Genomic DNA, 12235 nt, shown 5'->3' on the forward strand with positions numbered 1-12235 from the left:
GAGTGTGGCAGCTGAAGCCAGCCGAGAAGGCAGAACAGTGATTTTCAGCCCTGGGAGAGGGAAGGAGGGCATGCTCAGGGGTTTTGCTTTCTTAAGATGAGCTCTGGAGTTAGATGCTGGCAAAGGCTGCACGGCCCTGGGTGTGCATCTGGTGTTATGAATTGCAGTTAAGGACTTGGAAGGAAATTTTGTTGCACGCATTGAAGCACAATTAAACAAAACAAAACAGGCGGGGCTTAGGTGTTGTGGCCACTGCTCTTCCAGGCTCCCCGGTTCAGAAGACTGGTGGTGCCATCTCCCACCCCCACTCCAGGTGACAGGATGGCTCTCCCATTGTTCTCCAGGAAGGCCAGAAGACTATTAATCACAGAGACATTGCCCTGGAGTCAGAGGCAAGCTTTGAGGGGCCTGTGGGTACCTGGCCTGAGACCCATCACTTTTGCCTTTGGAAACTCGTCCCTCCAGCCGCAATATCAGAGGCATTTTGTCAAAGGCAAGAACCTTGATGAAACCTGAATTCTGGCGTGTTTGCATGTTCCAGTTTGTCAGAACGCAGGGCCATAAATGTTAAACATGTTGTTTATTATTGTGCACAGCGGATTTCTTTATGATGACAGTCTTATTTAAAAGTTCATCAGAGTGGCTGCAGTACCGTGTGTGTGTGTGTGTGTGTGTGTGTGTGTGTGTGTGTGGTGTATGTGCTGGGGGTTCTAGAAGAATTCTAGAAGGGGAGCAATGTTTTAAATAACCATGGGGGGGAAACAGCTTTGATTTAAAAACTAAAAAGGAAGTGGGCTGCTGAGGCCTAGCCCCTCTTTTGTCAGGGGTCTGTGTGCTGTGCTGCCCTTCTGGAGTTCCTGGCCATGGAGCTTCAACTGGTGGTTACTGGTGGCAACTAGAGCCAGAGGAAGTCACTGGCCACTGGCTGATGCCTCGGTGACACATGCTCTTACTACCTGCTCCTTGTTGGGGTGATAACTGTCCACTGGCGTCTCTCCCTTTGTGACTCCCCAGTGAGGGTCGGGCTCAGTCCGGCTTTCAGTGTGCTGAGGTCTGTGGGACCTGGGAGGGACACCACCCGCAGGCTGGGCTGGACTCCTTACCCCCAGGCCTCTGTTCTCCAGGGCTGGGTGCTTTGGAGGGGGATGGAGGGGATGCTCCATCCACATCCACAGCCCTGGGTGTCAGGCTGCTGCAGTCCCAGATCTATCGGATAAGTGCTTGTCCAGGAAACACTGCCTGCCTCACTGGGTCACTAATGTGGATGATCTTTGCCCAGGAGGTGATTCTGTATCGATTTCAGGGCGGTGGAGGGTGGAGGATGGGTGGGGAGTCCAGCTCTGAGTAGAGCTAAGTGGTCCTGGCCACACCAAGGTTCCTTTGTAAAACCCTGAGGGTCTGTCTTCCTTAGGTGGAGTGAGTGCCTTTAAGATCCTGGGTCTGTCCTCTTGGCTAAAACCCCTTCCCGAGGTTAGTAAAATCCCTGCTTCAGTTGTGACTTGGCTCTCTTTGGGTTTTGAGCTGGGAAAGCAGCTCCTGGTGGCAGGACAGCGGCTAAAGTGGTCTTTGCAAGATGGGGGGGTGCAGCAGGCATGCAGAGCAGTTAGGGCCACAGAGTCCTTTGGCAGAGGGGCTTCCTGTGGGCCTGCTCTGGGCTGAGCCTAGTGGGACTAGGGAACGCATCTCTGTCACAACACTCCTGTCTGGCGCTGCTGCCTCCACTTCCTGCCTCCTCCGCTTCTGCATGTAATGTGTCCTTTTCCCCAACAGCCTCAGGTACCACATTTCTACTGTGCACAAGAGGAACTGAGGAGGATGGATGGGAGTTATTTTGGGTCCTTTTGCCCCACACAGTCCAGAATCACATCTAGCCAACTGTGCAGGACCCCTGTGCCCCTGAGCCACCACTCTGCTTTCAAGAAAGACAAGGCGGGGGGAGGGGGGAACAGGCCACATCGGATAGAGAAGAGCCTGGTGTCCCAGCTCCTGCCTGGCTCCTGCCACTTCTGTCCTGAAGTTCCCCCAGCCCCTGCCTCCACCACAGCCCGAGCGCCACAGCTGAGCTTCTGTAAAGGATAAAGAAGTGTGTTCTTCACTTTTTAAGTTGCACAAAAGCTGTATGCATAATTAATGTGCAATAAACGTGAGAGGCTGGAAATTAACTAAATGAAAAAATGAATATACTTAACTGTGAAAATGTAATTTTGCCTTCTCTCTCCCTCTCCCTCTCTCCCTCTCCCTCTCTCCCTCCCTCCCTCTCTCTCTCTCTCTCTCTCTCTCCCTCTCTCTCTCTCTGCCTCCCCCGCTCTGGTTCTGGTTCCCCCCTCTTTCTTCCTTCTCTTTCTCTCTCTCTCTCTCTCTCTCTCTCTCTCCGCCTTTCCTCTCTCTCTCTCCCTCTCTCTCCCCCCCCTCTGTCTCCCCCCTCTGGTCCCCCCCCCTCTTTCTTCCCTCTCTCTGCCCTCTCTCTGTGTCCTCTCTCTCTCTCTCTCTCTCTCTCTCTCTCTCTCTCTTTCTCTCTTTCTCTCTCTCTGCCTTCCTTCCTTCTCCCTCCCATAACATGTTATATCCCTCCCGGCGACCACTCAGATCTTGCTGGGGACCATACTGTGAAAGCCTCTCCTGCCGACCTCTTGCCAGGGAGCCTCGGACAAGATTAGTTTCTAGCTATAGCTCCGCTCAGTGACTTTGTGAGCCAATGCTGGGGAAGACTTTAGGGGTTTAGCCTGTCCCACGGCTGGAGTTCTTCCTTGAGGGACCTCGATGTCTGATTGTTTAAGGCTTTAATGTATACAATTTTGGAAAAAATCGAACAATAAATTCATCATGGTATTTAAAATTCCTAAAATGAATTTGGTTCTTAAAAGGCCAGAGGACTAAATAAATACGTTTACACATATTCAAACACAATGTATCATAAACAATAAATCTACCATGTTTTTATTTTTCTAATTTTTTAAAAAAGATTGTGAGGTTGACATTCCAGTGGGCAAAGAAAGAACATGGTGACATGTTCTCATTACCAAGTGAACCCTCTTAGGTAACACATATGACTTCAAGAGACAGCCATCCACATGAGAGAAAATTTGAAAAGATTTTTTTTAAAAAAGAGATGGAGTAAGACTCTATCAATAGTTATTTAAAAGTCTGATTTATTGCACACATGTAACAATAAGTGAAAATATCAAATCCTTGAAATCCCTGTCGGTCCAGTCTCCCTTTCCTGCCGGCTTCTGCCGCCATTCGGCCCCAGTGGTATCTGCAGATAATTATCGAACCAGTAGCTCGGCTGCTTGGCAAGACCGGTGCTTTCTAAGTAAGCATTCTGGTCCCGTCCCCCATCCATGTTCAGCTAGCTTGTCTTTCTTAAGTCTTTGCAGGGGTGGACTCGGGTTACTCTGTTGCTAGATTCACAGTAAGAAAAGGTGTATTCCATACAGCCTCATGCATGTGCTGCCAGCTCTGCCCAGGTAACTGTCCTGCAGCTGCGTGATGGCAGGGAACACAGCAAGCTTTCAATAACCAGGTCCGTGGCTGTGGGCACCACTGGCTGGTCAGCCATGCCAGCACCACCAAAGGCAGCTGGCAAATTCGGCTGCCTCTGTGAACAGGTGGCTTGCAGGAAGCCGAGGACAGGCAGTGGCAGGCAGGTTCGGCAGCCTTCCGAGAGCTGTGTGGTTCCTGCCTAGGCTGCAAGAGGATATAGCTGGATTCCACACACACACCTCTGTACTAGACAGTTTCTGAAGCCATGTCCCTGAGTCGGCGGGCATTGTTGAAGCAATGCAACAACAGCCGGGTCTCCTTAACTGCAAACAGGGCTCATGGCTGTTCCCTGATAGATTTCTGTTCCCTTTGTAGTGCTCACAAGGATGTCTCGTTTCCTGGGTGACAAGTAAGGCTAACTGAGGACCAGTGAGCACTGGCAGAAAGGCATTTGTTTGCACAGTAATCTGGGAGACCCCGAGCTACAGCTATGGTGACAGTTTTGAGGCTGAGACAGGAGAGCTGTAGCGAGGAGGCAGGATTTCAGACCATGGGCCAAGGACACAACCTTGGCCTACACAAGCGTTAGTAGTGTTTCTAGTTTATTCTGAGATGGTGGGGCAAGCACTCACATCAGAACTTCTGAGAAGGGCATCCAGGGATGGAGCCTCCACGTCCCTCACTGAAGATGGACCTAAGAAGAGGGTATCCGGTCGTTAATGGTAAATTACCATTTTTGCTGGTGGACAGTGGCTGAATGTTGGTCACATATGAACCTATTTCTAACACATCCATTGAATGAAATGGCTTACAGTCTTAGCAGAGAGATGGAGATGCCACCCCAAGATGTGTTGTTAAATAAAAAGGCAAGCTACAGAGTTGTGTGCCATGTGTTCTCCAAAAGACACACGCCTGTTTGCTGATCTCCACCTTCTAGATACGGAGGGGCAAGGGAAAGCATCCAAGGCTTACCTGGAGGCTGGAAGAGGAGGCTGAGGGAAGGGTGACAACGGAGTGGACTCTGTCTTATAGCTTTTGGGCTGTTTGAATGTCACTCCATGTGTGCACGTGATAGCAAACACGTCAACATTTGAACAAAGATACAAATGCCCCCAAGCTCTTCTTTCCAGGTACTAAGGGTTGAGCACGTTCTGGGGCAGACAATCCTGGGGTTCGGGATCTTCACCTCCCGATTTCGGCGTCCTCATCCATCAAAAGGACTGAGACCGCAACAAAAGCATTCACATCCTCACGACATAAGCATAGTCCAGGGACGTCACTGAGCGCTGCGTGTTCTACAAACAACACGTAAATCAACGTGCACATGTTAATCTGTATACTGACTGGTGTATCACTTTGGTCTTCCTGGAAGAGACCTGAAAAGTAGCTGCGCGTGTTCCAAGTCCAAAGCCGAGGTGTCCATCTGGGGGACCGTTTCACGGTGTGGTCCATGCTGGGTTTGCAGAGTGGGGCTGACATTTTTTTCTGAACTGGTAAATGTTCTTCCATGTCTCTATATACACATGCAGGTGACCTAACAGAATTAAGCTTATTGGTTCAATTCCTTTGGGCCCGCTTGGCAAGGGGAGAGCAGCTGGGTGAGTATTTTAATTACGCTCTGACACCCAGAAGTCAAAGTCTTGGGTGCTTCCATCGGGCAATGGCTCACAGTTCAGGATTTTAATCAAGGGTGCCTTCAGAGTTTAAAATTCTTCCTGGACAGAAATATGTCATTAGGCATCCAAAATTTCCACTGGAAAAAGGAAAACAAAACAAAACAAAACAAAAAACCAAAAAAAAAAAATACAACTTGACTGTATTTTCTCTAGAGAATGACACCGTGATTCGATTAGCCCCTTTCCTTGACATTTTGCCCACTTTATTAACTTCTGCTCTGCTTTTAGGCAAGCAACTACTGTTTGACGTCCCTGAAGAAGCCCATAATATTATAATTCAAGTGTCAGGACAGATTAGGTTAAACGAACTGTGTAATTCCCAAAGGAAAACAAACTTCAAAACGGACGCGGTTGGCCTTGTAACATACCATGGATTGCATTAGCGTCCAGCCGGCGAGCCCGTCACCTAATGTGCTAAAGTTGGCTCTGATGTCCCCTTCGCTCTGCAAGGTGAGAAATTACTTAGCTAACAAAATATTCCACCCCCCCCACTCCTCTTCGCATTCTTTCTTTATGAGATCCCGAATTGTGACATTAGCACTGAAAAAAAAATCTCTGCGCTTATTTGTGAAAAATGTATATTAAAACCAAAACCCATCACATGGAGAGAAATCCCAGATGGTTTTATTCACAAGCAGTAGAATTAATGGCCTCTCCTCTCTTTATAAATATTAGAAGCAGATGAGTTCATTAGGATTGTGCCGTAATAAAGAAAACCTGCTTATTCTGACAAGACAGCCACTGATCTGATCTATCTACCAAGTAACAAAGCTCCTTCCGGCCTGTAAAACACAGCCCAAGTCAGCGGCATTACCTGGGCTGTTTTGAAATTAATGAAAACCATGCCAATTCACAATCTGCCAAAGAGGGAAATTCGTGGGGTGGTGGCAGAGGGAAAATCGTGGGGTGGTGGTGGTGGTAGAGGGAGATGGAATTCAAGGGTTTTTTTTTTTTTTTTTTTTTTTTTTTTGAAAATGTGAGAGATTCTGAAAAGCGAGGGTTTTGAGAAGTTTACTTTGTGGGGGTTTGAAATTTTTACATCTTTCAACAAAGAGGCCAGAGAAGTGAAAACACGTGAAAAGACTTTCTGAAAAGCACGATTCAGCAGAAGTTGGGTGAAGCCGCTGAGCGTCCTTTATCTGGGGCAATCTGTGCATGTCATGGGGCGGGAAGGCCGGGAGCTCAGCCCCACTGGCCCACCCGAGCCCGAGGCCTCGGTTCCAGCTTCAAAGCGCAGTTAGTGGAGCGTCTTGGGAGGGAATCGGACACCTCACTCTGGGGACCTTTATCCCCAAGCACTGTTGCCTGATGTGGTCATCTTGTTAGTCATGGGAAACCCGGGGCATTTCGGTTTGGGCCTCCTTCCACACTTATTAAGCAAGAAGTGGGAGGCTGACATGAAAAACCAAAAGATGTTTGCTGTCCCCTGGGCTGCAGCGCTTGGGACCACAGCCTATCCGTCACTGCAGAGGCCTCGTGGAGAAAGGGAAAGAGTCAACCCTGCCCAGAGCAGGAGAAAGTGAGCTCGCAGGGGCTCCAAGTCTGCCATAGCTTGGCTGAGCTCCCACGGAAGGGCGTGGGCTCATATAGTCTGAGAAGGGAATGCCTTGGGGGAGCCAAGCCACAGCTTAGGAAGAGTGGCATGTCACCAGGTTCTGCTGTTCCATTATGCAGCTCAGACCTTTCCCCCACTTTCCCCAGTCAGGGACCAACAAGGAGCTGCCATACAGAGCTCAGGCACCTGCACGGGCCTGTCTCTTGTTGTGGAAGAGGGCCAAGACGGAAGTCCTCGCCTCTCCTCTCCTGTCCTCTCCTCTCTCCTCCCCTTCCCTCTTCTCCCCTGCCCACCTCTCCCCTCCTCTCCTCTCCAGTGTTTCTTGCCTGCTAAGTAAGTGCTCCTCCACTGAGCTGTGCCCAGCACAGCCCAGAAACCCAGCTTCTAAGTATTCTTTAGACCACAAGTTCCAGTACCTCGACAGTGTTCCAGAGCCTCCTGCCTCCTCTGGCCATCTTGTCTTGTGTTCTCTTCCTCAGGCCCAGGAGGAATTCTGTCGTGAGCTCATCAGAGTGCCCCCATGCCCCAGTCACACAGGCATCAAACTTCTGGGTAGAATTTTTGAGGAAGCAACAAGTTTGAGCCAAGATCCCATGATTGAAATTCTGCAATAAATCCCTGCCAGCTGAGCCCTCAGGGTCTGCAGCTAGCTTCAGCAAGCAGGGGTGGTGGGAGGGTTTTTTTTCCTTTCTTTTTTCTTTTCTTTTTTTCTTCTTTTTTTTTTTCAAACTTCAAACAGGACCTGGGGCAGGGGCTGTGCAGAGAGAGGAGGCCACCGACTGAGGGATCAGAATTAATGAAAGAGACTGTGCCTTCCACCTATAAACTTGGCCCTCTGTACATTAAAGCCCACCTCTCATGGGGAGCCTGGAAGTGTGAGGGTACTCCAGTCACACCAAGGAAGGGTTGCAGCCCCTGGAAGGCTGCAGCCAGGGCATTTTGCCCTTCCCCTCGGAGCTAAGACTGTGTTTAATGGCTTTATTAACTATTGAGGATCGACAATCTTCCAGAACAGGCCTGGCCTCATCCTTCAGGATGCGTGGGCCACCACCTCCCCCGTTTGTTAGACAATGAGAGTGGGGTTCAGAGAGGCAAGGTGACCAAGTCAAGAGCATAGTGTGGTACTGCGGAAGTCAGGACTAGACGACCAATCTTTATGTCAAGGCTGGGGCAGGAACCAGCAAGGGACAAGCTGCTCTCACCCCGGCCCTACCTCCTTGCGCTGCCTGTGACATTCAATCGGGTGCTGGTGATGCTTGGCCCAGCAGTCCGGGCAGGGCCTCCTTAACCTCCCAACGACAAATGGTTCTCGTTTGAAACGGAGGTTATAAAAACACATGCCCAGAGACACTGTCAGGGAATGGAGGATTAATCTCACTTCAGTCAAAAGACCATTCCAAATATTTTTCTGGGGGTGGGAGGGAGTGGGGGTGGGGAGCAGCCCTATCTGGGAAGGCAGTCAGGTTCCTGGGGTGCCCCTCAGGCCGAGCTCCCGAGCTCCAGGAGGCATGTTGTGGTACAGACCGCTGGGTCCAGCGGTTACTTGTATATACCTGGTGAGGCTGGGCCCAATCAAGCCCACTGTTTTGAGGCACGGGTCCCCACAGCTAGCTGTGCAGGAGGCCTCCATGCTGGCTCTCATGCTCAGACCATGTCCAAGGGCTTGGCTGCGTTTCAGAGCCGTTTAAGATGCCGAAGGGAAGGATTAGATGTCTGGGACATTTTCATTTTCTGGATGTGTCAAAGGCTGAGTGTTTTTTCCTGGCCTCTGGAGCAGAGAGGGCCCTGAAGGCCAGCCAGGGGAGGGTACTACCCTGTGCCCTTTACACAGATGCATGGGCCACACAGCAAGGCACCTAGAAGCACTGGCTTTTCAGCTCCCAGACTCAGGGAATCTAGGTCCTTAGAAGACTTTGGGATTCTAGGCATAGTCTCTTGGGGTGCAGGCTCTTGGCTGTGGCCAGGCCTCTGTCTGAGGTTTGTCAACAGCCCTTTTATCGAGGGCATGGATGACAACAGTGGTATGTTACAGGTTTATCCATAGCCTAGAAGAAGAAACCCTGGAAAGGCTTTGGTTGAGCCCACTTTTCAGCAGGGCAAATTGAGGCTCAGGGGTGGGCAGGTGGCTTGTCTAAGTCCTGGAAACCGTAAACAGGGACACATTTCCTTATCCTTTTAAACATCTTAAAGTAGGGACTGTTAACTTGCTGTGTTAGCGATGCAGAAGTTGAGGTTCAAGACTGTGACTTATCCAAGCCCCGCCCTGCTGGCAATAGTGGGACTCCCAAGCAATGAGGATGGGGACTCCACTGTGGGTTGGCACCTTTCCAGATACACGTCAGCAGCATGCAGACAGTAGATTTGTCTTCCTTCTGTTCAAGGGTCCCGTGTAGCTCTGCTTTCCCCGTGAGAGGGTCTCAGGGCCCTAGATTCGTGGTAGCATGTGTGAGGTCAGGACCATCCCATGGGGTCCAGTGAGGACTGGTACCAGGCTACATGTGCTTAGCCCCAGCAGTCCAGTGTGGCCTGACAAGGCGCAAGCCAGTTGTCCAGGACCAGGCTTGGGCCAGGGGCACAGTGGGCCCCCATCCAGGCTACTCCGCATCCTGCAGGCAAGGTGCTAGAACGGCCCTCACTTTATAGAAAAGGGCCAGAGACACAGCCCATAGCCACTCATGGGACCGGATTGGGTCTATATAGCTGTGAAGTGCCTGTTCTCTGGGGACCTAAAAGGCAGACTCCTGGCACTATAGAGACCCAGCCTGAAGCCCCTGTTAGGCAGTAGAGCCCTCTGCTGAGGTCTTGCAGCTTATGGTAATTCCTTTGGATTTCAGTTTAGGTTGAAAGTAGATTTCAGACAGGATCTGGGACTGTCTGGAAGACGGGGTGGTAAACAAGAGAAGGGTGCCTGTGTGTTTTACAGGTGTATGTGTGGAGTCACAGACCTTATACCCTCAGACCCCTTCCTGCCCACAGTGGAGGGGTCTTTAGTGACACCTCAGTGGTTGGTGTCTTTTTCTGGGCACCCCCATTCCAGCACTGTGCTCACTGTCCAGGAAGATGGTGGGGCCTGACCTCACATCCTCCATCAGAAAGTCCTAGAGTGGGTGATGGCTGTTAACCCGGAACTCCTGGGTCTGGATCATATGAGGGGGAGGTGGAAGGCCTGAACTGCCTGACTTCAGAAGCTATCCTGTCCCCAGAGCCTCTACAACAGAACATTTCCTTCAGAAGACACCTTCTGGGCTATGCTCAGGCACTGGAGTTGGGGTGTTCTTTGTTTGATGGAACCTTCTGGGCATCACCTGGGCCTCAGTTTCCTCATTTGCTAAGTCTAGGAGTCCCTAGAAGCAAGGCTATGCTGATAACACCCACTAGAACACTGACATTGCTCAGCACCTCTTCACCCCGATGTGTGTTCACCCCGGGACTGCTGCCATCTTGGGCCAGCCCCCAAGCTCAGGGCACACCTCTATCCTCCAGGGAGCTTCCCCACCCACCTCCCACCTGTCGCAGACAAAACAAATTGTCAAGGTAACATCCATTTTAAATTTGGAGCATGGGGATCACAGATGTGGCAGGCAAAGATTCTTAAACAAGGCATAGAGGACTCTAAGCACTAAGGAAAAGATTGATCAACAACTCAGATTTATTAGTATATGTTTACAGGAAGACCTTCCAGGGAGGAAAGTTAGCTACAGGATGGGACTGGTGTCAGCACACAAATACAGCAAAGGGGAGTCCCTTTGGATGTGTAAATGATACAAGCCAGGTGTGGTGGCATTTACTTTAGGCCTCAGCTACTTGGGTGGCTGAGGCAGGAGGATCACTTGAGCTGAGAAGTTTTAGGCCAACATGGGTAACACAGAGGGACCCTGTGACCTAAAGAAGCAGAGTAAAGGAAAGAGGGACAAGTTCCACTCCCCCACAAATGAGGGAAAGACTCTCAGGCCCGCATGGATGTTACCAATGACCCATAAATATATGACTTGAGTTCAGTTCCATTTGTCAACAGAGAAACACACATCTCCACCACAGCGAGATGCAACTTCACACTGGCTAACGCCCGAAAGGCCTAGGACTTAGTTAAAAAAATAGAACTACGGGGACGTCCCTGTCCCTCCACTCTCGTGTCACGGAGCCTCTACTCCAGGGTCACACTGCTTTTAAACCATGAGGAACATTTTAGGACAGTTTCAACTGTAGAAAAAGCACAATTTCCAGAGTCCACATGCAGCGCTTGCTTCTTATCACTGTCCCTGAGGAGTGCGGTGATACAGTTTGTAGCTTTAAGATTGGGTTTCATTATTTTCAGTTATGTGTGAGTCTGTGCATCTGTGCAATGCTCACAGAGGCTAACAGTATTGGATACCCTGAAGCTGCCTGTAGTAGGTGCTGGAAACTAAACTCAGGTCCTCTGAAAGAGCAGTGAGCACTCTCCACGATGAGCATCCCTTGTCCCCAACACAGCGCTGTCATTAGCTGTGCAGTAACTGTGTCTGGAAGAATGAATCCCTCTTTGAAACATGTTTAGGGCTGGGGACACAGCTCAGAAAAAGTGCACATACCTGGGTGACACATATATCCACACACCAAAAGAGTTTACCCTTGGGTGAGTGAGCTGACTGGGTGGGTAAAGACATGTGCTGTCAGGCTGACAGCTTGCATCTGATTGGTCCCCAGGCCCCACATAGAGGAAGAGCAGAACCCACTGCTGGAAGCTGTCCTCTGACCCTACATGCTTGTACTAATGTGTTTCACATACATGCAAATACATACAAACATTTTTGGAAAAGCTTAATGTAGACTTTTATTCTTTATTAAGCACGTAAGCAGTTTAGAATAACTGTCAAGTGCTAGCAGGATTCTTGCATGAATTTTTCCTTTTAGAAATTTTATGATTTTTTAGAGTTGTATAATTTTCTGCTACCTTGAACATATTAGTTGGAAAAGGCAGCATTTTCATATTAATTCAATAAACAAATAATTACCAAGGACCTATGTTATGCTGAACATGGCCCTGGTCATTGGGCTCTAAGCTAAGACTAACTAATTCTTGCTTTTATGAAGCATAAAATGGCTTTAGAATGTTAAGGTAACAGGATCTTTTCAGGGATGGAGAGATAGTTCTGCAATTAAGAGTACTAACTGCTCTTCCAAAGGATCTGGGTTCAATTCCCAGCACCCACATGACAGCACACAACCATCTATAACTTTAGTTCTAGGGGATCCAATGCCTTCTTCTGGCCTCCATGGGTACCAGGCATGCAAGTAGTGTGCAAACATACATGCAGGCAAAACACCCATCCATGTACATAATAATATTAATATTAATAATAATAAATAGGGCACTTCCGCTAATTTTGATATCCTTTGCTTTCATATGTTCAGACGTCTGCATAGACAACTTGCACCTTGTTAATTCTTCCATATATTTATGCCTATTTGAAAGACTTTCTAATTATTTTTTAGTTGGTTGCCATCTCTACAGAGAGGAGCACAGTTCATTTCTGATCACCAT

Source organism: Microtus oregoni, unplaced genomic scaffold, assembly GCF_018167655.1.
Source record: "Microtus oregoni isolate MIOR12 unplaced genomic scaffold, Mior012 000025F_ref0000491, whole genome shotgun sequence".
Lineage (NCBI taxonomy): Eukaryota > Metazoa > Chordata > Mammalia > Rodentia > Cricetidae > Microtus > Microtus oregoni.